A 23,983-nucleotide genomic window follows, 5' to 3' on the forward strand; every position below is an offset into this window, starting at 1 on the left:
ATGGTGAATCAAATTCTCTTAGGCTGAATGCTTCAAACAAAAGCTAGTTAGCTACTGTAGTAGCTAACATTATAATGAGTTTTCATGAAGCTACTGTTCTGTCGCGATCCCCGTCCCGAGTCAGTTGCTGTGCTCAGTTGACCCAACGTTACTGATGTGCTTGCACATTATTTTCGTAGGAGGTAGCCACCGTTTTCTTTTTATTTTCTCACAATTGCTCTCTCTCTGACACACACACACACACACACACACACACACACACACACACACACACACTGTATACACTAGGCTTACATCCTGTTGACAAATAACAAGCAGATTTTGTACTGCCCTGTTGACATAAAACAAAAACAGGTTAAGTGATGTATACTGAACAAAAATATAAACGATTTTACTGAGTTACAGTTCATATAATGAAATCAGTAAATTTAAATAAATAAATTAGGCCCTGGGCAATGGGCACAGCCGTGTGTGGGCCTGGGAGGGTGTAGGCCCACCCACTGGGGAGCCAGGCCCAGCCAATCAGAATGAGTTTTTCCCCACAAAAGGGCTTTATTACAGACAGAATTACTCCTCAGTTTCATCAGCTGTCCAGGTGGCTGGTCTCAGATGTGGGCTGGCATGGATACACATGGTCTGCGGTTTTGAGGCCGGTTGGATGTACTACCAAAATTCTCTAAAACAATGTTGGAGGTGGCTTATGGTAGAGAGTTGAACATGCAATTCTCTGGCAGCAGCTCTGGTGGACATTCCTGCAGTCAGCATGCCAATATATGCTCCCTCAACTTCAGACATCTGTGGCATTGTGTTGTGTGACAAAACTGCACATTTTAGAGTGGCCTTTTGCTGTCCCAGGCACAAGGTGCACATGTGTAATGATCATGCTGTTTAATCTGCTTCTTGATATGTCACACCTGTCAGGTGGCTGGATTATCTTGGCAAAGGAGAAATGCTCACTAACAGGAAAGTAAACAAATTTATGCACAACATTTGAGAGAAACAACCTTTTTGTGTGTATGGAAAATGTCTAGGATCTTTAATTTCAGCTCATGAAACATGGGACCAACACTACATGTTGCGTTTATATTTTTGTTCAGTATAAATCATTGTAATAAGTTGGCCGGCTATTCTGCCTATTTCATAGAGATTTCATGAGAGCGCAGTGATATACTAAATAAGAAACAGATGCTCTGGAATATTCAAATTTGAATATGAGTCCCACATCCTAGAAGGCAAATTGGTTCAGGGACAAGCATCGCGTAGCAGTGACACAATCTGACGTAAAACAATGGAGAGCACCAGATTTTAGCGAGCTAACACTAGCAGGTATTTTTGACTTTCCTAGCTAAAGGAAACATTTCTATCTGTCTAAAGTACGTTTGAATGATGACAGTTGTTTCTTGCTAATTATTAGCATACTTTAGCAATGTCGTCATATTTCCAAGCCACTACAGTGTAATTCAGATGAAAGAATCATTAGCCCCCGTTAAGAAACACTTGACTTTCAAGAGCCACTATGGCTGAGACGTCTTTAAAAAGTTCATAGCAATGGCGTGACGTGACCGAGTGATGGAGGTGCGCCGTGCAACTATGAATATAGTGCTCTACTTTTGCCCGGAGCGCTTTGGGCCCTGGTTAAACGTAGTGCACTATCTAGGGAATAGGGTGTCATTTTGGCACTCCTCCTCTCACACATGCTCAGACCCATAAACAGAGATCTGGCCCTCTGGAGAAAATAACCTCACAGAGAGGGAGGTAGGGACGGTCGGACGGAGGGAGGGAGGGAAAGAGAGAGAGAAGGTGGGGGGGGATTAATAGTTGGGTAGGAGGGAGGGAGAGAGAGATGGAGGGGGAGAGAGCGAGAGAGGGGTAGGGAGGGTAAGAAACAGACCACATCTGCCTGTGCGTTGCTCCATGTTGTGTCATTCTGCTGCATTGTTTCCCTTCTAACCCTTATACTGTGGTTTTGTTCCTGCAGAAGGATGAAGGGCCCAGGGCATCAAGGCTACTGATACAACATCATCTAGGGCCTGCAGACACCTAACCTGGTTAAACAAGACTGAACGCTGCACAGCTCACCATTGTTTCACGTCGGCCTCCCGAGTGGCACAGTGGTCTAAGGCACTGCATCACAGTGCTAGCTGTGCCACTAGAGATTCTGGGTTCGAGTCCAGGCTCTGTCGCAGCCGGCCATGACCGGGAGACCCATGGGGCGGTGCGTAATTGGCCCAGCATCGTCTGGGCCACGTTGTTTCCTCCAACACATTGGTGTGGCTGGCTTCCGGGTTAAGCGGAAGCCAGCCGTGTTAACCAATTGGATACCACAAAATTGCAGAGAAAAAGGGGTAAAGTTTAAAAATATATATATATTTTTTTTTTTCACGTCAGTCTGGTTCAACCAGGATAGCAGTCTGGTTCAACCAGGATAGCAGTCTGGTTCAACCAGGATAGCAGTCTGGTTCAACCAGGATACCAGACACCAATGTTCTATTGAAATCAACAGCTTGCAGTCGGGAGGCAATAGATTTGGCAGCTGAGACATGGAGTTAGTCAGAGTTGGGGGAGGGGGCTGCTTTGTGGTCTTGCTGGCTCACAGACTGACTGGCTCACAGACTGACTGGCTCACAGACTGATTGGCTCACAGACTGACTGGCTCACTGACTGGCTAGCATATTGACTAGCTGACTGAACTGGCTGACTTAAGGTCTGTTTTTGAGAGGTCTTGTGAGCCACAGCACTTGGCCAAATTAAGTCATCACTCTTTATATGAATCATCTACCTACATTCTTCAGTTTACAGTGAGTGATTGATTGCATTAGTGAAGTATACATGTATTTGGTGAGGCAGCTATATTGATTTCATACATCTGAAAGGCTGGTGTTTCAGAAAGATACAAGCACTCAAAACATAATAGATTGTTTAAAACAAACCAAGCTAAAAGTCGTGATTGAAGTCTTTAATATGGCCTCTCTTTCTATTGTGTCTGGTGCCTCTCCCATTCACTCTACACTGAAACTGAAATAGACTGAGCAGTTCCCAGTAGAATACTAAGACAATGACACCACACAGACAGCCCGCTGTGCTGCAGCTGAAAGTACTTGAGATTCAGAATGGAAGACTTGCATATACACTTAGCTTTTTTTTAAAACATTTTTTTTTACATCTATCTCCATCCATCTCTTTCTCGCATTCTCATCCTCCCAACATGCCTCCCTCCTCTCTCTTGCCTTCTCATCCTCCCTACATGCCTCCCTCCTCTCTCTCTATCTCTCTCTCTCGCCATCCATCCAACCCTCCTCTCTCTCTCTCCCTCCCACCCTTCCTGACTCCCTCTCTATCTTTGTAGGCTAATGTCTTGGTGCTATGATTACTAAACACACACACAGTCATCTCTATATATTCATCTCTAATTCATCTCTAATTAGAAGCTAGGAGAATTCAAAGGGAGTTGATATTAAAGTAGCTAATGTTTATAAACTCAAACTAAAAGACTTCCATTCTGATGAATGTTGAAGAGAAATTGTTCTTCGTCAAAACGTTCAATCATGTGTTTGTCTCATATTAGTCCTATTTCCTCCGTTGCTGTCAGGAACTGGACAGTAGTAATGATGGTTTTGGGATGGGATGGGTTTGAGGCTTCTTTTGTCTAGCAATGTCTCGGGCAGCTGATCCAGTCTGTGATTGGCTGGAAACAAAAACCAGTGGGACTTGGGAACTGGAGGGCCAGAGCTGTGTTTCCCAGCTCTAGCCTTGGGCCAGAAGCCTCTCTGTACTGTAACTACACCCATATCCAGTTTCCAGGAGTGTCTCTCTAAGTACTGTACTTAAGTCAGCCATCTCCATGAGATCAGATGAGTCTTCTCCAGCGCGTCACATGACAATAACATTTTTCATTTAACACAGATTTTATATATATAAATCTATATATAGATTTATATATATAGTTTAAGTCGGAAGTTTACATACAGCTTAGCCAAATACATTTAAAGTCAGTTTTTCACAATTCCTGACATTTAATCCTAGTAAAGATTCCCTGTCTTAGGTCAGTTAGGATCACGACTTTATTTTAAGAATGTGAAATGTCAGAATAATAGTAGAGAGAATGATTTATTTCAACTTTTATTTATTTCAGAAGTTTACATACACTTAATTAGTATTTGGCAGCATTACCTTTAAATTGTTTAACTTGGGTCAAACGTTTCGGGTAGCCTTCCACAAGCTTCCCACAATAAGTTGGGTGAATTTTGGCCCATTCCTCCTGACAGAGCTGGTGTAACTGAGTCAGGTTTGTAGGCCTCCTTGCTCGCACATGCTTTTTCAGTTATGCCCACAAATTTTCTATAGGATTGAGGTCAGGGCTTTGTGATGGCCACTCCAATACCTTGACTTTGTTGTCCTTATGCCATTTTTCCACAACTTTGTATGTGTGCTTGGGGTCATTGTCCATTTGGAAGACCCATTTGCGACCAAGCTTTAACTTCCTGACTGATGTCTTGAAATGTTGCTTCAATATATCCACATAATTTTCCTGCCTCATGATGCCATCTATTTTGTGAAGTGCACCAGTCCCTCCTGCAGCAAATCACCCCCACAACATGATGCTGCCACCCCTGTGCTTTTTCCTCAAACATAACGATGGTCATTATGGCCAAACAGTTCTATTTTTGTTTCATCAGACCAGAGGACATTTCTCCAAAAAGTACGATCTTTGTCCCCATGTGCAATTGCAAACCGTAGTCTGGCTTTTTTTTATGGCGGTTTTGGAGCAGTGGCTTCTTCCTTGCTGAGCGGCCTTTCAGGTTATGTCGATATAGGACTCGTTTTACTGTGGATATAGATACTTTTGTACACGTTTCCTCCAGCATCTTTACAAGGTCCTTTGCTGTTGTTCTGGGATTGATTTGCACTTTTCACACCAAAGTACATTCATCTCTAGGAGACAGAACGCGTCTCCTTCCTGAGCGGTATGACGGCTGCTTGGTCCCATGGTGTTTATACTTGCGTACTATTGTTTGTACAGATGAACGTGGTACCTTCAGGCGATTGGAAATTGCTCCCAAGGATGAACCAGACTTGTGGAGGTCTACAATTTTTTTTTCTGCAGTCTTGGCTGATTTCTTTTGATTTTCCCATGGTGTCAAGGAAAGCACTGAGTTTGAAGGTAGGCCTTGAAATACATCCACAGGTACACCTCCAATTGACTCAAATAATGTCAATTAGCCTATCAGAAGCTTCTAAAGCCATGACATTTTTTTCTGGAATTTTCCAAGCTGTTTAAAGGCACAGTCAACTTAGTGTATGTAAACTTCTGACCCACTGGAATTGTGATACAGTGAATTATACGTGAAATAATCTCTCTGTAAACAATTGTTGGAAACGTTACTTGTGTCATGCACAAAGTAGATGTCCTAACCGACATGCCAAAACCATAGTTTTTTAACAAGAAATTTGTGGAGTGGTTGAAAAACGAATTTTAATGACTCCAACCTAAGTGTATGTAAACTTCCAACTTTAACTATACATATTTTTGACAATTCTTTTGAAGTGATAATTTTGTAGTTGTTCTTGTTCGTCTTTTGGAGGATCATATGTTACTACTAACCCATACCGGCCATCCACAATGAATGATGGTAAAGAAGCCTATTTTGCCAGTCTGTTTCAGCTCTCTCAGCAACTCCTATTGAATTGTCATGCCAAACATGTTTACAGGAGAGCAGAAACAGACCCAGACTGTCACCCAGGCTTTGTTGCTCATGTATAGTGTAGCACATTTCTGGTAACTTTCCCCAAATTCCCAATTTTTCCAGAAATCCTGGTTGGAGGATTATGGGGTTCTTGATTCCGGGAATTTTCCAACTCGGAATTTCTGGAATTTTGGGAAGGTTACTGGATTTTTTCTTTTACCCTTCTCATGGACAAAACATCATATTTTCTACATGTTTTGTACTGAGTGGTCCTAATATGTTTTGTGTTTCTGTTCTTCATTCCAGGCATGTTCTATGATTGATGAGGAAGTAGCGAAGGCTTTGGTTAATAGGAAACACAAGAACCTCCTTCTCCGCTGGTAAGACATGGTGATTTACGAGCCCTCTATCCTCATCATGCACAACATCTGCTCTCACAGACAGACACACTCTGGCTGCATCCCAAATGGTACTCTATTCCCTATTTATTGCACTTCTTTTGCCCAGGGCCCAGGTAGACTCGTGCCATTTGGGACGCTGACCCCTTTCTTTGCATGTTTTATAGACAAGAGGTCTCTACAATGACATTGATCTGGTTGTGATCTAGATGGATGGATATGCAGGCAGTACTGTTGTTTATATATTTGTCACAGACCTTGCAGATTGAGTTTGAGGAACAAGAGAGAAAAGGCAAACTGGTTTTGTTCTAGAGCAGGGTTTCCCAAACTCGGTCCTGGGGCCCACCCTGGGTGCACGTTTAGTATTTTGTCCTAGCACTACACAGCTGATTCAAGTAACCAACTCATCATTAAGCTTTGATTATTTGAATCAGTTGTGTAGAGCTAGGACAAAAACCAAAATGTGCACCCATGGGAGGCCCCAGGACTGATTTTTGGGGAACCCTGTTCTAGAGAAAAATCATTGACTGGTTTTGGTCTTCTACACTGAACAAAAATATAAACGCAACATGTGAAGTGTTGGTCCCATGTTTCATGAACTGAAATAAAAGATCCCAGAAATGTTCCATACGCACAAAAAGCTTGTTTCTCTCAAATTTGGTGGACACATTTGTTTAAATCCCAGTTAGTGAGCATTTCTCCTTTGCCAAGATAATCTATCCACCTGACAGGCGTGGCATATCAAGAAGCTGATTAAACAGCATGATCGTTACACAGGTGCACCTTGTGCCTGGGACAATAAAAGACCACTCTAAAATGTGCAGTTTTGTCTCACAACACAATGCTACAGAAGGGAGTTTGCAATTGGCATGCTGACTGCAGGAATGTCCACCAGAGCTGTTGCCAGAGAATTGAATGTTCATTTCTCTTCCAAAAGCCACCTCCAACATCGTTTTAAAGAATTTGGCAGTACATCCAACCGGCTTCGCAACCGCAGACCATGTGTATGGCATTGTGTGGGTGAGCGGTTTGCTGATGTCAACATTGTGAAAAGTGTGGGGTTATGGTATGGGCAGGCATAAGCTACGGACAACACACACAATTGCATTTTATCTATGGCAATTTGAATGCACAGAGATACCGTGATGAGATCCTGAGGCCCATTGTCGTTCCATTCATCCACCGCCATCACCTCATGTTTCAGCATGATAATGCACTGCCCATTGTCGCAAGGATATGTACACAATTCCTGGAAGCTGGAAATGTTCCAGGTTCTTCCATGGCCTGTGTACTCACCAGACATGTCACCCATTGAGTTTGGGATGCTCTGGATCGACGTCTACAACAGTGTGTTCCAGTTTCCGTAAATATCCAGCAACTCCGCACAGCCATTGAAGAGGAGTGGGACAACATTCCACAGGCCACAGTCAACAGCATGATCAACTCTATGTGAAGGAGATGTGTCACGCTGCATGAGGCAAATGGTGGTCACACCAGACACTGGTTTTCTGATCCACGCCCCTACCTAGTTTTTTTACAGATGCAGATGCATATCTGTATTCCTAGTCATTTGAAACCCATAGATTAGGGCCTAATGAATTTATTTAAATTGACCGATTTCCTTATATGAACTGTAACTTGTTAAAATCTTTGAAATTGTTGCATGTTGCATTTATATTTTTGTTCAGTATAGAATCTAGAGCAATGAGACCTGTCATAGAACATACAGACTGGTTTTTACTGTTGTAGACCTGTCAGAGAACATACAGCCTTGTTTTTAGTGTTCTAGAACTGTCAGAGAACATACAGCCTGGTTTTTAGTGTTGTAGACCTGTCAGAGAACATACAGCCGGGTTTTTAGTGTTCTAGAACTGTCAGAGAACATACAGCCTGGTTTTTAGTGTTGTAGACCTGTCAGAGAACATACAGCCTGGTTTTTAGTGTTCTAGAACTGTCAGAGAACATACAGCCTGGTTTTTAGTGTTGTAGACCTGTCAGAGAACATACAGCCTGGTTTTTAGTGTTCTAGAACTGTCAGAAGATATGCAGACTGGTTTTGGTGCTCTAGAGCAGCAAGAGAATGTGCATTAATGTTTCGCAATTTCACGTGTTCACGTCTGTTCACATTTGACATGTATTAAGAGTTTTTTTATTTGACCTCAAACCCCTAAATGCATACTGAGTCAATCTCTGTGTAACGTTTTGGTTGGTATTTGGGAGGGAGGGGGAGTATAATAGATGCAACCTGTGATGTGTGAGGGGAAAAGAAAGGAGAGAGGCTATACTGTAAGTCATGCATATCAGATTACGCATTTTCCCCCTGTTTTTATCATGGCCTTTAAGCAAACGCACCGCACACAGTGTGTGTGTGTGTGTGTGTGTGTGTGTTTGTGTGTGTGTGTGTGTGTGTGTGTGTGTGTGTGTGTGTGTGTGTGTGTGTGTGTGTGTGTGTGTGTGTGTGTGTGTGTGTGTGTGTGTGTGTGTGTGTGTGTGTGTGTGTGTGTGTGTGTGTGTGTGTGTGTGTTTGTGTGTGTTTGTGTGTTTGTGCAGTCACATGAGCCAGGAGGGTTGCCGAGCTCTGGAATTCCCTGTCTGGTATTTTTTGATTCTTCATAAACACACTGTGTGTGTGCGCGTGTGTGTGCGTATACTGTATGTGGAGATTGGATGTATTTCAGAACTTAAATGCTGGCCTTCTGCTCTGAAGAAACAGCTTGTTTCTGTTAGCAGCTATTGGCTACTGCTCCTTCCCTCACAGAGGGAAGCTAGTCACTGTATCTGTATCAATAACATTGTTTATGCAAATTTTGATACTTACAATTTAATGACAATGCCTCGATGCCATGTGTTCGAATTCTATCTCTCCAGTCATTTAGTATTGTGATGAATTGAGTGATAGTCAGTGGCACTGTGTGATACACAGAGCAAACGTTTAGATTGAGAGTCATGGTGCGCTCAATGCTTGTCACTGATTGGTAGGTCATTTCTGTGTCAAACTAAAAAGATTGCTAGAGATTAAAAAGCAGTGTGGTCTGGTTATCCGACATGACTTCACGCAGCCTATGGTTGCATAAGAGCTTTAAATAGATAGAAAAGCAACGGCCTTTTCTACTTCAATGTTTGGATGAGGTGTGAACGAATCAATACTCTTCTACATAGAGCCTCGACAACTGATATCAAAGTCAATCAGTTGTTATCAAAGTAAACCGGCTGATATGAAAGTCAATCAGATGTTCCTTAGTTCAAGTCCCACCCAATCAGATTAATATTGTTGGGAATGGAAAGCGAGGTAGATAGCTCATTCTGTCTCTTGAGTATTAACTGGCAGTGCTCACACCTGGTCAGTCAGTTGATATCAAAGTGCACCGTCTGATATGAAAAGCTAACAGGATAGCCTATCAGAACAAGGGGGGTGGTGCAGGTACTGTAGCCTGCATACGTAAGAGCCTTTGTATCCATGCTTGAAATAGGATATTGTTACGTCTGTAATGCTGTAACACTCCCATTTAGCAAACACTGCTATCATGAATAAACACTAGTAATGGACATAGCCTTATCCTGGGACTATGTACAGGCTGTATACGCTAGATTATAGTGTGTGTGTGTGTGTGTGTGTGTGTGTGTGTGTGTGTGTGTGTGTGTGTGTGTGTGTGTGTGTGTGTGTGTGTGTGTGTCCGTCCATACATGTCTGTGTGTGTCTTGTCTGTAAGTGCCTATGTGAGTAATGGAGTCCTTCTTCACCCCTCTGCTGTGTGACTGAGGCCAGTACCGTAGTGTACTTTCCCCTCTGGAGGGTGAGAGCCAGAGAGGAGCAGCTGGGTCAGGATTACCACAGATGGGGCCTCTCAATTCAATTCAGTTTAAGGGCTTTATTGGCATGGGAAACATATCTTAACATTGCCAAAGCAAGTGAAGTAGATAATAAACAAAAGTGAAATAAACAATAACACTTAATAGTAAACATTACACTCCAAAAGAATAAAGGCATTTCATTATGTGCAAATAGTTAAAGTACAAAAGGGAAAATAAATAAACATAAATATGGGTTGTATTTACAATGGTGTTTGTTCTTCACTGGTTGCCCTTTTCTTGTGGTAACAGGTCACAAATCTTGCTGCTTTGATGGAACACTCACCCCTGAACAACCTGCCTGGATGGAGGTGTGCTGTCAGACAACCTTTCATCCAGTTCATATCACATCAGTAGACTCCATTCATTAGTAGATTAGTAGACTCCATTCAGTCAGACCAGGGTCATATTCATTTGTGCAAACCGTAGAAAAACGTTTTGCTACAGAAAATGGTAGCAAGCATTTCTAATTGGACAAATTCAAGATGGCCCCTCCCTATTTCCTGTTTGCTTTCTCTTGTTTCCTAGTGAATACACCCCTGGATTGCAGTATATAGACTTATCAACACACCTTTTGCCATGTCAAAACATGCAGAATGGTTTTAGGTAGGCTACTGTAACAACCCTAGGTAGACTCCTGGAATATATGCAGAAGTTTTTAAATGTAAAAGTATTTTGTCTGTTATGTATTTTTCATTGTATGTTGGACCCCAGTAAGACTTGCTTTTGCCGTTGGCGTCGGATAATTGGAGATCCTAATGAATAAATAAAAAATGATAAAAAACTAGTAGTGTTGCCGATGTTGTGGTATACATGTTTTATGTTGTATTGGTTTATCATTACCTAATAACCTGGATAAATACACAATATTTACATGAACACAAGTTTTATCCATATTCAAATCACTGTCAGTATTAATTGAAGTGACAGAGGGTCCTTAAAGCTGTGGTGTACTATATTACATGGTTATGTATGTAAGAATCCTTGACCGAGCCAGAACAGCTCATAAAAGAGCCTATCTCCTGTTTCTGTAGCGTGAGGCAGCTTAATGTATAAGTCCACCCCCTGGACAGGACGCTGGTCTACCGCAGGGCCCTACCCCCAATCTATCTCCTTAATGCTGAGTGCCAAGCAGAGAGGCATCAGGTCCCATTTCTACAGTCTTTGGTATGACTTGGCCGGGGATTGGACCCCAGCATTCCAATCTCTGGGCAGACGCTCTACGGACTGGACCACTGAGTTGGTAGGGTAGTATACTGTATTTTCCCTGAAACATGCATGCTAATGTGTGAAGTTGATCATTGATTTGGAGCGAGGTCAGGGATTGCGTGTCATAATGGGGATCATTTCATTCCCAGAAACGCGCACACACACATATACACACACACTTGTGCTGTATCTGGTGTTAATATGGAACGTCACAACCCTTACTATGGTGAAAATGGGATAAATTGAAGGGGAAAGCAGCATCTGTAACCACACAGACTAAATAACACTAAATCACATTACCAAACATACAGTTAAGAGGATTATTTCTGATCTTTTTTTCATTGGCTGGACAAATCTGCAATCTAAAAAAATAAATACTTAAAAAAAAGTTTTTACTGTCTGTTTGTCCACCTTTTTCTGTTTTCATTTTTCCGATCCAGATGAAGATTGTAATTTTGAACTCTGATCTTTATGCTATGTGGATTGTGTTTTTGGGGGCTTTTACAAGATCATTATTTAGCCTATTCCTGTTATGAGCTCAGTGAAACCACACACACACACACAGGATTGTTATTACATGTAGTATTTGTTTTCAAGCTTTCTTTTAAGTTTCTGTTTTTCCATTATGTCCCATACACTTTATAATCTAGCGTATACAGCCTGTACATAGTCCCAGGATACTGCTGTTTATTTGTGATAACATGATAACAGTGTTTGCTAAAGGGGAGTGTTACAGCATTACAGACGTAACAATATCCTATTTCAAGCATGGATACAAAGGCTCTTACGTATGCAGGCTACAGTACCTGCACCACCCCCCTTGTTCTGATGGGCTATCCTGTTAGCTTTTCATATCAGACGGTGCACTTTGATATCAACTGACTGACCAGGTGTGAGCACTGCCAGTTACTACTCAGAGACAGAATGAGCTATCTACCTCGCTTTCCATTAGGTTTTAGGTTTTATTTATTTGCACCGAAGAAGTGAAAGACAAAACAGTGCAGATATAAACTGGTCAAAACGGTGTGCAGGTGAGGTTGGAAGCCTAAAAGGGCTGATATGAAAACTACATCACAAATATAAGTACAAAAAAAAGTTGGCTCAGTCAGTTAAACAAAAGCATATTAATTAGAATTGTACATGATATACTCAGTATTCAAGAAAAAGTGTGTGTGTGTTACATGGAGGGGATTATTGGGTAGTTTGATTCATCAGGCTGACCCCCCAGTCTTCGCTTGAAGTAATTGAGGGATAATGAGGTTTTGGCTATGTGAAGATAAGAATTCCATAGTATGGTGTATGGTATCTTATAGGGAATTGACTATGTGAGGTGCAGCAGTGGGGAAGGTGAAGGTTATCACAGTGTCTTGTGTTATATAGATGGCTTTCAGAATGAACCTGTAAGAATACATTGATGGGTTTAGGTAAACTGTCTCAGAGGTATGAGTATTTGTAGATGAAAGTGCATAATTCCCAACAATATTAATCTGATTGGATGGGACTTGAACTAATGAACATCTGATTGGGTGGGACTTGAACTAATGAACATCTGATTGGGTGGGACTTGAACTAATAAACATCTGATTGGGTGGGACTTGAACTAATGAACATCTGACTTTCTTATCAGCCGGTTTACTTTGATAACATGTTACATTTACATCTACATTTGCATCATTTAGCAGACGCTCTTATCCAGAGCGACTTAGTTAGTGCATTCGTCTTAAGATAGCTAGGTGAGACAACCACCAATCAAATCAAATGTTATTGGTCACATACACATTTTTAGCAGATGTTCATGCGAGTGTAGCGAAATGCTTGTGCTTCTAGCTCCGACAGTGCAGTAATATCTAACTGTAACAGTCGTCGTATGGAGTAGACAAAGGCGCAGCGGGTTGAGTGCTCATATTTACTTTTATTGAACACATAAAGAAAACGAACGAACGACCAACAGTCTTGCAGGCTAAACACAGCTATGCAAAAAAAAAACACCCACAAAAGACAGGTGAAAAAAGGGCTACCTAAGTATGACTCCCAATCAGCAACAACGATGTACAGCTGTTCCTGATTGAGAGCCATACCAGGCCAACAAAGAAATACACAACATAGAAAAACCATAGAAATACAAAACATAGAGCAATAGCCAAAAACCCCGGAACACATACAACAAACACCCCTCTTACATAAGAACATATCCCAACAAACCCCGAACCACATAAAACAAACACCCCCTGCCACGTCCTGACCAAACTACAATAACCAATAACCCCTTATACTGGTCAGGACGTGACACTAACAAATAATCTAACAATTCCCCAACAACTACCTAATACACACAAATCTAAAGAGGTGAATGAGAATATGTACATATGAATATATGGATGAGCAATGGCCGAGCGGCATAGGCAAAGTGCAATAGATGTTATAAAATACAGTATTTAAACTCAGTCTTTCAAAGATAATTCTTAAAAATCCAAATAACTTCACAGATCTTCATTGTAAAGTGTTTAAACACTGTTTCCCATGCTTGTTCAAGGAACCATAAACAATTAATGAACATGCACCTGTGGAACCGTTGTTGAGACACTAACAGTTTACAGACGGTAGACAATTAAGGTCACAGTTCTGAAAACTTGGGACACTAAAGAGACCTTTCTGAAAAACACCAAAAGAAATATGCCCAGGGTCCCTGCTCATCTGCATGAACGTGTCTTAGGCATGGAAATAAATTGCAATGTCCGTACTGTGAGAAGCCTAAGACAGCGCTACAGGGAGACAGGACAGACAGCTGATCGTCCTAGCAGTGGCAGACCACATGTAACAACACCTGCACAGGATCGGTATGTCCGAACATCACACCTGCGGGACAGGTACAGGATGGCAACAACAACTGCCCAGTGCTCAGACTGTCCGCAATAGGCTGAGAGAGGCTGGACTGAGGGCTTGTAGGCCTGTTGTAAGGCAGGTTCTCAACAGACATCACTGGCAACAACGTCGCCTATGGGCACAAACCCACCATCGCTGAACCAGACAGGACTGACAAAAAGTGCTCTTCATGGACGAACAGCGGTTTAGTCTCACCAGGGGTGATGGTCGGATTCGCGTTTATCGTTGATGGAATCGGCGTTACACCGAGGCCTGTACTCTGGAGCGGGATCGAGGTGGAGGGTCCGTCATGGTCTGGGGCGGTGTGTCACAGCATCATCGGACTGAGCTTGTTGTCATTGCAGGCAATCTCAAAGCTGTGTGTTACAGGTAAGACATCCTCCTCCCTCATGTGGTGCTCTTCCTGCAGGCTCACCCTGACATGTCCCTCCAGCATGACAATGCCACCAGCCATACTGCTCGTTCTGTGCGTGATTTCCTGCAAGACAGGAATGTCAGTGTTCTGCCATGGCCAGCGAAGAGCCCGGATCTCAATCCCATTGAGCACGTGTGGGACCGGTTGGATCGGAGGGTGAGGGCTAGGGCCGTTCCCCCGAGAAATGTCCAGGAACTTGCAGGTGCCTTGGTGGAAGAGTGGGGTAACATCTCACAGCAAGAACTGGCACATCTGGTGCAGTCCATGAGGAGGAGATGCACTGCAGTACTTAATGCAGCTGGTGGCAACACCAGATACTGTTACTTTGATTTTGACCCCCCCGTTGTTCAGGGACACATTATTCAATTTCTGTTAGTCACATGTCTGTGGAACTTGTTCAGTTTATGTCTCAGTTGTTGAATCTTATGTTCATACAAATATTTACACATGTTAAGTTTGCTGAAAATAAATGCAGTTGACAGTGAGAAGATTTCTCTTTTTTTTGCTGAGTTTACATATGATCTGAGTAACGTAAGATATGTAAACGTTATTGAAGTGCCATTATTTAAAATGGCATTGTTTAAAGTGACGAGTGATCCTTTTATTGAATTGTCCAGTGATTGGGTTTCAATGTAGGCAGCAGCCTCTCTGAGTTAGTGATTGCTGTTTAGCAGTCTGATGGCTGTTTTTCAGTCTTGCGGTCCCAGCCTTGATGCACCATTACTGACCTCGCCTTCTGGATGTTAGCGGTGTGAACAGGCAGTGGCTCGGGTGGTTGTTGTCCTTGATTATCTTTTTGGCCTTCCTGTTACATCGGGTGCTGTAGGTGTCCTGGAGGGCAGGTAGTTTGCCACCGGTGATGCGTTGTGCAGACCGCACCACTCTCTGGAGAGCCTTGTGGTTGAGGGCGATGCAGTTGCCGTACCAGGCTGTGAAACAGCCCGACAGGATGCTCTCGATTGTGCATCTGTAAAAGTTTGTCAGGGTTTTGGGTGACAAGCTACATTTCTTCAGCCTCCTGAGGTTGATGAGGCGCTGTTACGACTTCTTCACCACACTGTCTGTGGACCATTTCAGTTTGTCCTTGATGTGTACGCCGAGGAACTTAAACTTTCCACCTTCTCCACTGCTGTCCCGTCGATGTGGATAGGGGGGTGCTCCCTCTGCTGTTTCCTGAAGTCCACGACCATCTCCTTTTTGTTGCCGTTGAGTGAGAAGTTGTTTTCCTGACACCACTCTCCGAGTGCCCTCACCTCCTCCCTGTAGGCTGTCTCGTTGTTGTTGGTAATCAAGCCCACCTTTCTGTCGTCTGCAAACTTGATGATTGAGTTGGAGGCGTGCGTAGTCGTGGGTGAACAGGGAGTACAGGAGGGGGCTGAGCACACACCCTTATGGAGCCCCAGTGTTGAGGGTTAGCGAAGTGGAGATGTTGTTTCCTACCTTCATCACCTGGGGGCGGCCCGTCAAAGTCCAGGAGCCAATTGCACAGGGCGGGGTTGAGACCCAGGGCCTCCAGCTTAATGATGAGCTTAAAGGGTACTATGGTGTTGAATGCTGAGCTGTAGTCAATGAACAGCATTCTTACATAGGTATTCCTCCTTTCCAGATGGGATAGGGCAATGTGACGGCGATTGCATCGTCTGTGGACCTGTTAGGGCGGTATGCAAATTGAAGTGGGTTTAGGGTGGCCGGTAAGGTGGAGGTGATATGATCCTTGACTAGTCTCTCAAAGCACTTCATGATGACAGAAGTGAGTGCTACAGGGCAGTAGTCATTTAGTTCAGTTACCTTTATCTTCTTGGGTACAGGAACAATGGTGGCCATTGTGATGCATGTGGGGACAGCAGACTGGGATAGGGAGCGATTGAATATGTCTGTAAACACACCAGCCAGCTGTCTGGAATTGTGACGTCGGTGTCCATGACATGGCTGGTTTTCTTTTTGTAGTCCATGATTTCCTATAGACCCTGCCACATACGTCTCGTATCTGAGCCGTTGAATTGCATCTCCACTTTGTCCTTGTACCGGTATTTTGCTTGTTTGATTGCCTTGTGGAGGGAATAACTACACTGTTTATATTCAGCCTATTCCCAGACCTCTTTTCATGGTTAAATGCGGTGGTTCACGCTTTCAGTTTTGCACAAATGCCGCCATCCATCCACAGTTTCTGGTTAGGGTAGGTCTTATTAGTCACAGTGGGTACAACATCTCAACAATGCAGATGTTGTTCTCTGAGGCTGACCGGAACATATCCCAGTCCGTGTGATCAAAACAATCTTGAAGCGTGGATTCCGATAGGTTATACCAGCGTCGAATGGTTCTAATCACTGGTACATCCTGTTCGAGTTTCTGCCTACAAGACGGTTGGAGCAAGATGGCGTCGTGGTCGGATTTGCCGAAGGGAGGGCGGGGGAGGACTTTGTATGCATCGCGGATTTAGACTAGCAGTGAACGAGTGTATTTACCCCCGCAAGTACTGCAATCAATATGCTGATAGAATTTAGGTAGCCTTGTTCTCACATTTGCTATTCCTATTCCTTGTTTTGTTTGTTTTGTTTTGCATGTTTTGTTCAACCAAGTTCATATTTATATCAAAAACCAGCTTTTTACATTAGCATGTGATGTTCAGAACTAGCATACCCACCGCAAACTTCCGGTGAATTTACTAAATTACTCACGATAAACGTTGACAAAAAACATTTATTTTAAGAATTATAGATACAGAACTCCTTTATGCAATCGTGGTGTCAGATTTTTAAATAGCTTTTCGGTGAAAGCACATTTTGCAATATTCTGAGTACATAGCCCGGCCATCATGGCTAGCTAATTTGACACCCACCAAGTTTGGCCCTCACCAAAGTCAGATTTACTATATAAAAAATTGGATTACCTTTGCTGTTCTTCGTCAGAATGCACTCCCAGGGCTTCTACTTCAACAACAAATTTTTTTTTGTTCGAAATAATCCATAGTTATATCCAAATAGCTCCGTTTTGTTCGTGCGTTCAAGTCACTATCCGAAGGGTGACGCGCCGGCGCATTTCGTGACAAAAAATTCTAAATATTCCATTACCGTACTTCGAAGCATGTCAAACGCTGTTTAAAATACATTTTTATGCTATTTTTCTCATAAAATAGCGATAATATTCCAACCGGGCGACGTTGTATTCGTTCAAACACTGAAAGAAAAAAATTGAGTTGTCTCGTGAACGCGCGCTCCAGTGTCATTGTTCTCAGCAGGACCACTCACAAAAACTCCTGCTGTTTTTCGCCCAGAGACTGGAGAGCACTCATTCCACTTTCTGGCGCCTTCTGAGAGCCAATGAAAGCCTTAGAAAATGTCACGTTACAGCAGAGATGCTGTATTTTTGATAGAGATGCCCTAGAATGAGAACAAATTGTCAAACAGGGCACTTCCTGTATAGAATCTTCTCAGGTTTTGGCCTGCCATATGAGTTATGTGATACTCACAGACACCATTCAAACAGTTTTAGAAACTTTAGAGTGTTTTCTATCCAAATATACTAATTATATGCATATTCTAGTTTCTGGGCAGGAGTAGTAACCAGATTAAATTGGGTACGTTTTTTATCCGGCCGTGAAAATACTGCCCCCTATCCCAAACAGGTTAAATAAATAGAATAAAATACACTGGAGTTGCTTACCAAGAAGACAGTGAATGTTACTTAGTGGCCAAGTTACAGTTTTGACTTAAATCTACTTGAAAATCTTTGGCTAGACTGGAAAATGGTTGTTTAGCAATGATCAACAACCAATTTGACAGAGCTTGAATAATTTTGAAAATAATAATGGGCAAATATTGTACAATCCAGGTGTGCAAAGCTCTTAGAGACTTACCTAGAAAGACGCCCAGCTGTAATCACTGCCAAAGGTGATTCTAACATGTATTAACTTGAGCGTGAATACTTATGTAAAGGAGATATTTCTGTATTTCATTTTCAATACATTTGCAAACATTTTCTAAAAACATGTGTTCACTTTGTAATGAATGGATATTGTGTGTATATGGGTGAGAAAAATCTATGTTATCCATTTTGAATTCAGGCTGTAACACAACAAAATGTGGAATAAGTCAAGGAGTATGAATACTTTCTGAAGGCAGTGTATCTAACAAGCTCTGTAATCAGATCTAAGCTGATAACTGCTACCAGTTGTTGTTTTTCCCAGTAGAGGGTACACTAGATCTATCTGAAATGTCACAGGGAAGAATGATATTTTTAAATGTCAGTGTCGAATATAATAGCAATGTAGATGTGTAGCTAGAGCTATATGGGAGCAGTGTGTGTGTCTCTCTCTGTGTGCCTGTCTCTGTGTCTGTCTGTCTGTCTGTCTGTCTGTCTGTCTGTCTGTCTGTCTGTCTGTCTGTCTGTCTGTCTGTCTGTCTGTCCTTGTGTGTGTGTGTTCTGCTGCAGTAAAAGGCTTTACCTCAGCTCCACAAGGCAGAGAGCCACAGAACAAAGCCTTGGTGAACAAGCCTCCTAATGATCTGAGACCCTGTACAATGTCTTGCGACATTCTTCCCGACACACACACACGTGCAGACTCAGAAACGCACACAAACAAAGCGCACACACACATCTCTGTCTCTGTCTCTCTCTCTCTCTCTCTCTCTCTCTCTCTCTTTCTCTGTGTGTCAGTCTGTCTGTCTGTCTGTCTCTCTCTCTCTCTCTCTGTCTATCCTCTTTCTGTCTGTCCTCTGTCTGTCTCTCTGTCTCGCTCTCTGTCTCTCTCTCATTGCAGCCTGCTTAAAGGAGGTTAGAAGAAGTAATCTGTCTCGTGGAAGTAGGGATAGGGGGGTGCTAAAGTGGCCAGATTGAGTAGAGGCAGAAGAAGAGAGAGCAGTTCTTACTAGCTAACATCTGGGCCAATTCTGCTTCTCAGAGAGAGAGAGAGAGAGAGGGTCTTGATCCTATTCCTTGTTATACGGTAGTATTTGAATCTCTAGAATTGTATATTAGACACAAGCACTCCATGACCTATTGTGTTGAGTTGAATCCTCCATATCCTGCTGTGACACCTGTCCAGAGCAGTATAGAGTAAAGGAAGGGATGTTCTGTCTCTGGCTGGGACTAACCTAACACCACACATAACAGGGATAGTGCCTCTTTAACCAGGATTATTATGGCTGGTCCCTAGCAGTCCCTGTACCTTTGTATATCTGGGAGAGAATATAGATGTACACACCCACCCATCACAGATCATCTTTTATCTCCAAATCTGCTTTGCCCCCCCCTCCCGCAGCTGTTGCAGATGATGTGACCTGTGATTCAGACTGTCTTTTGTTTTACAGGCTGAACATGGAGCAGAGTTGGCAACACACGCACAAACAAACACACACGCACTCACTTACACACATTCATATGCATTCACATAAACCTGTATTTGTTGCCTGAAACTCTGGAAAGGGTCCATAGTTGATCATTTAGTCTCAGATAGTATCTATTTATTCTATACAAACTCTCTCCTGGAAACACCAGTGAGTTATACCTGAACACAGTCATTCATTATCCTCCTCTTCACCAGCCAATTGACACCACAGTCATGGGTTTATTCAAATCATTAGGGCTCAACAACATGCTTTAGTAGAAATGAACATAGCGCTAGTCACAAATACTTAAGTTGAACGCTGCTTTGAAACTAGAATGGTCAGGTGACACCCACTCTTCACCGCCGACCCTGACACACACACACACACACACACACACACACACACACACACACACACACACACACACACGCGCACACACACCCTCTCATCCTCCCTCTCTTCTCTCCTCTTTCCCCCCTTCTCTCCAGGAATCTGTTCATTCTCTAATGGTGTGTTGTAGAGGTGTGAGGACCATGGTGTGTTTTGTAGAGGTGTGAGGACCATGGTGTGTGTTGTAGAGGTCTATGGGGAAGGCCTGCCTGCTCAAAGAACTCTCTATGGTTGACAACTACACGCTGTCGCCCTCCCAGAGTGCAAAGAATCTTGGCGTGACGCTGGACAACACTCTGTCGTTCTCTGCAAACATCAAGGCAGTGACCTGGTCCTGCAGGCTCATGCTCTACAACATCCGTAGAGTAGGACCCTATTTCACACAGGAAGCGGCACAGGTCCTAATCCAGGCACTTGTCATCTCCCGTCTGGACTACTGCAACTCGCTGTTGGCTGGGCTGCCCACTTGTGCCATCAAATCACTGCAACTTATCTAGAATTCTGCAGCCCACCTGGTTTTCAACCTTCCCAAATTATCCCATGTCACCCCACTCCTCTGCACACTCCACTGGCTTCTAGTCGAAGCTCGCAGCCACTACAAGACCATGGTGCTTACAGTGAGGGAAAAAAGTATTTGATCCCCTGCTGATTTTGTACGTTTGCCCACTGACAAAGAAATGATCAGTCTATAATTTTAATGGTAGGTTTATTTGAACAGTGAGAGATAGAATAACAACAAAAAAATCCAGAAAAACACATGTCAAAAATGTTATAAAATGATTTGCATTTTAATGAGGGAAATAAGTTTTTGACCCCCTCTCAATCAGAAAGATTTCTGGCTCCCAGGTGTCTTTTATACAGGTAACGAGCTGAGATTAGGAGCACAAAGGGAGTCCTCCTAATCTCAGCTTGTTACCTGTATAAAAGACACCTGTCCACAGAAGCAATCAATCAATCAGATTCCAAACTCTCCACCATGGCCAAGACCAAAGAGCTCTCCAAGGATGTCAGGGACAAGATTGTAGACTACACAAGGCTGGAATGGACTACAAGACCATCGCCAAGCAGGTTGGTGAGAAGGTGACAACAGTTGGTGCGATTATTCGCAAATGGAAGAAACACAAAAGAACTGTCAATCTCCCTCGGCCTGGGGCTCCATGCAAGATCTCACCTCGTGGAGTTGCAATGATCATAAGAACGGTGAGGAATCAGTCCGGAACTACACGGGAGGATCTTGTCAATGATCTCAAGACAGCTGGGACCATAGTCACCAAAAAAACAATTGGTAACACACTACGCCGTGAAGGACTGAAATCCTGCAGTGCCCGCAAGGTCCCTCTGCTCAAGAAAGCACATATATATCCCCGTCTGAAGTTTGCCAATGAACATCTGAATGATTCAGAGGACAACTGGGTGAAAGTGTTGTGGTCAGATGAGACCAAAATGGAGCTCTTTGGCATCAACTCAACTCGCCGTGTTTGGAGGAGGAGGAGGAATTCTGCCTATGACCCCAAGAACACCATCCCCACCGTCAAACATGGAGGTGGAAACATTATGCTTTGGGGTGTTTTTCTGCTAAGGGGACAGGACAACTTCACCACATCAAAGGGACGATGGACGGGGCCATGTACCGTCAAATCTTGGGTGAGAACCTCCTTCCCTCAGCCAGGCCATTGAAAATGGGTCGTGGATGGGTATTCCAGCATGACAATGATCCAAAAGACACGGCCAAGGCAACAAAGGACTGGCTCAAGAAGAAGCACATTAAGGTCCTGGAGTGGCCTAGCCAGTCTCCAGACCTTAATCCTATATAAAATCTGTGGAGGGAGCTGAAGGTTCGAGTTGCCAAACGTCAGCCTCGAAACCTTAATGACTTGGAGAAGATCTGCAAAGAGGAGTGGGACAAAATCCCTCGTGAGATGTGTGCAAACCTGGTGGCCAACTACAAGAAACGTCTGACCTCTGTGATTGCCAACAAGGGTTTTGCCACCAAGTACTAAGTCATGTTTTGCAGAGGGGTCAAATACTTATTTCCCTCATTAAAATGCAAATCATTTTATAACATTTTTGACATGCGTTTTTCTGGATTTTTTTGTTGTTATTCTGTCTTTTACTGTTCAAATAAACCTACCATTAAAATTATAGACTGATCATTTCTTTGTCAGTGGGCAAACGTACGAAATCAGCAGGGGATCAATTACTTTTTTCCCTCATTGTACCTACAGAACAGAAGAAGGACCTGCCCCTCCCTACCTTCAGGCTATGCTCAGACCCTACACCCCAACCCCAGCACTCCGTTCTGCCACCTCTGGTCTTTTGGTCCTCCCACTCCTACGGGAGGTCAGCTCAGCCCAGTCCAAGCTGTTCTCTCCCCCTCCCCCCTTTTTATCTCTGACTTCGCTGATAGCTACTTTATTGAGGAAAGGTGTACTTACTATGCCTGTGATATGTGGTTGTCCCACCTAGCTATCTTAAGATTAATGTAAGTCGCTCTGGATAGGAGTGTCTGCTAAATGACTAAAATGTAAATGTAAAAATGTGTGTGTGGCAGGCAAAGAGCCAGTTGTCTACAGGGTTGTGACAGTAATGGAAACACAGTGTTCGGTTTCAACCTGGACCAACAGGCCGAAGACTGGGCATCTCTAGGGGTGAGAGGTCAGAGGTCATACTGGGGAGGTATAGAGGAGGAGGCCACACACACACATACATATACACACACACACACACAAAATATGTGTTTGCCTCATTTAGCATTATTCATAAATAGAACCTTATTGATCCCTCAATATCTTAGCGTTTGTGTGGATGTGTGGATGTGTAAGTCTCGAATAAACGAGTAGGCCAGTCGTTAGCTGATCTAAGCAGATTCCATAGCCCTGAAGACAGCAAACTGCAGGAACCAACTAAACATTTTCTATTCAGATTGCAACAATTATAATTACACACACATTCTGGATAGTGTGTGTTTATTTGTTCATCATCGTAATGAATGACACACACACACACTCCTCCCATTCCGCTCAGCTCTGTGTTTATCGACCAAGCTCTGTAATGGAGAAACGCCTGCCCAGCAAACAAAATCAATGCTGGCTTTTTCTCCTCCAACCTGTTCTCGTTATCTGCAATGAAACCGAAACACACAGAGCAGCAACTGAACTGAAACACTCCTATCTCTTTTCTTCCCTTCCCAATGTCGCTATTTGATATTAGTATTTGATTTATTTGACCATTTAAAACCCACATGTGGATATAATGCTGTGTCCCTCCCTCTATAGTACTCTTTCTTAGGGTTTCAACATCTCTGTAACATTCCCCAAATTCCAACCGGGATTTTCAGGAAAACCTGGGAATTTAGGGAAAGTTACTGGAATTGTACAACCCTAACAGACACATTAGGACAAAACTGGTTTCTAAATGGTTAATAGTACAAATTATGAATGAAATATACTGTATTTCTGGGAAAAACTGCGTATCCCCTGATATGAGTAATTGTTTATTTTTGGTCATTCCAGTTAAGGCCAGTTCCAGGGATAACAAGGGATAAGATCAAGCCTTTTTTTTCTCTGTTATGCAAGTCTCTCTCTCTCTCTCTCTCTCTCTGTCTCTCTCTGTCTCTGTCTCTCTCTCTCTCTCTCTCTCTCTCTCTCTCTCTCTCTCTCTCTCTCTCTCTCTCTCTCTCTCTCTCTCTCTCTCTCTCTCTCTCTCTGTCTCTCTTCTCTCTCTCTCTCTCTCTTCTGTCTCTCTCTCTCATGTCTCTCTCTCTCCTCTGTCTCTGTCTCTCTCTCTCTCTGCTCTGTCTCTCTCTCTCGGTCTCTCTCTCTCTCTTCT

General features: G+C 43.1%; 1 protein-coding gene across 6 annotated transcripts in view; it reads left to right on the forward strand.

Annotated features, from left to right (window-relative positions):
- LOC115193601 (zinc finger MIZ domain-containing protein 1) overlaps nt 1-23,983 on the forward strand; it is a 217,052-nt gene that overhangs the window by 78,501 nt on the left and 114,568 nt on the right. For all 6 annotated transcript variants that reach the window (XM_029752404.1, XM_029752405.1, XM_029752403.1 and 3 more), the window contains one exon: nt 5,991-6,064. The gene's annotated coding sequence lies outside the window, so the exon portion shown is untranslated. The remainder of the gene's footprint in view (nt 1-5,990; nt 6,065-23,983) is intronic.

This window comes from Salmo trutta, chromosome 5, assembly GCF_901001165.1.
Source record: "Salmo trutta chromosome 5, fSalTru1.1, whole genome shotgun sequence".
In the NCBI taxonomy this organism is placed as follows: Eukaryota; Metazoa; Chordata; class Actinopteri; order Salmoniformes; family Salmonidae; genus Salmo; species Salmo trutta.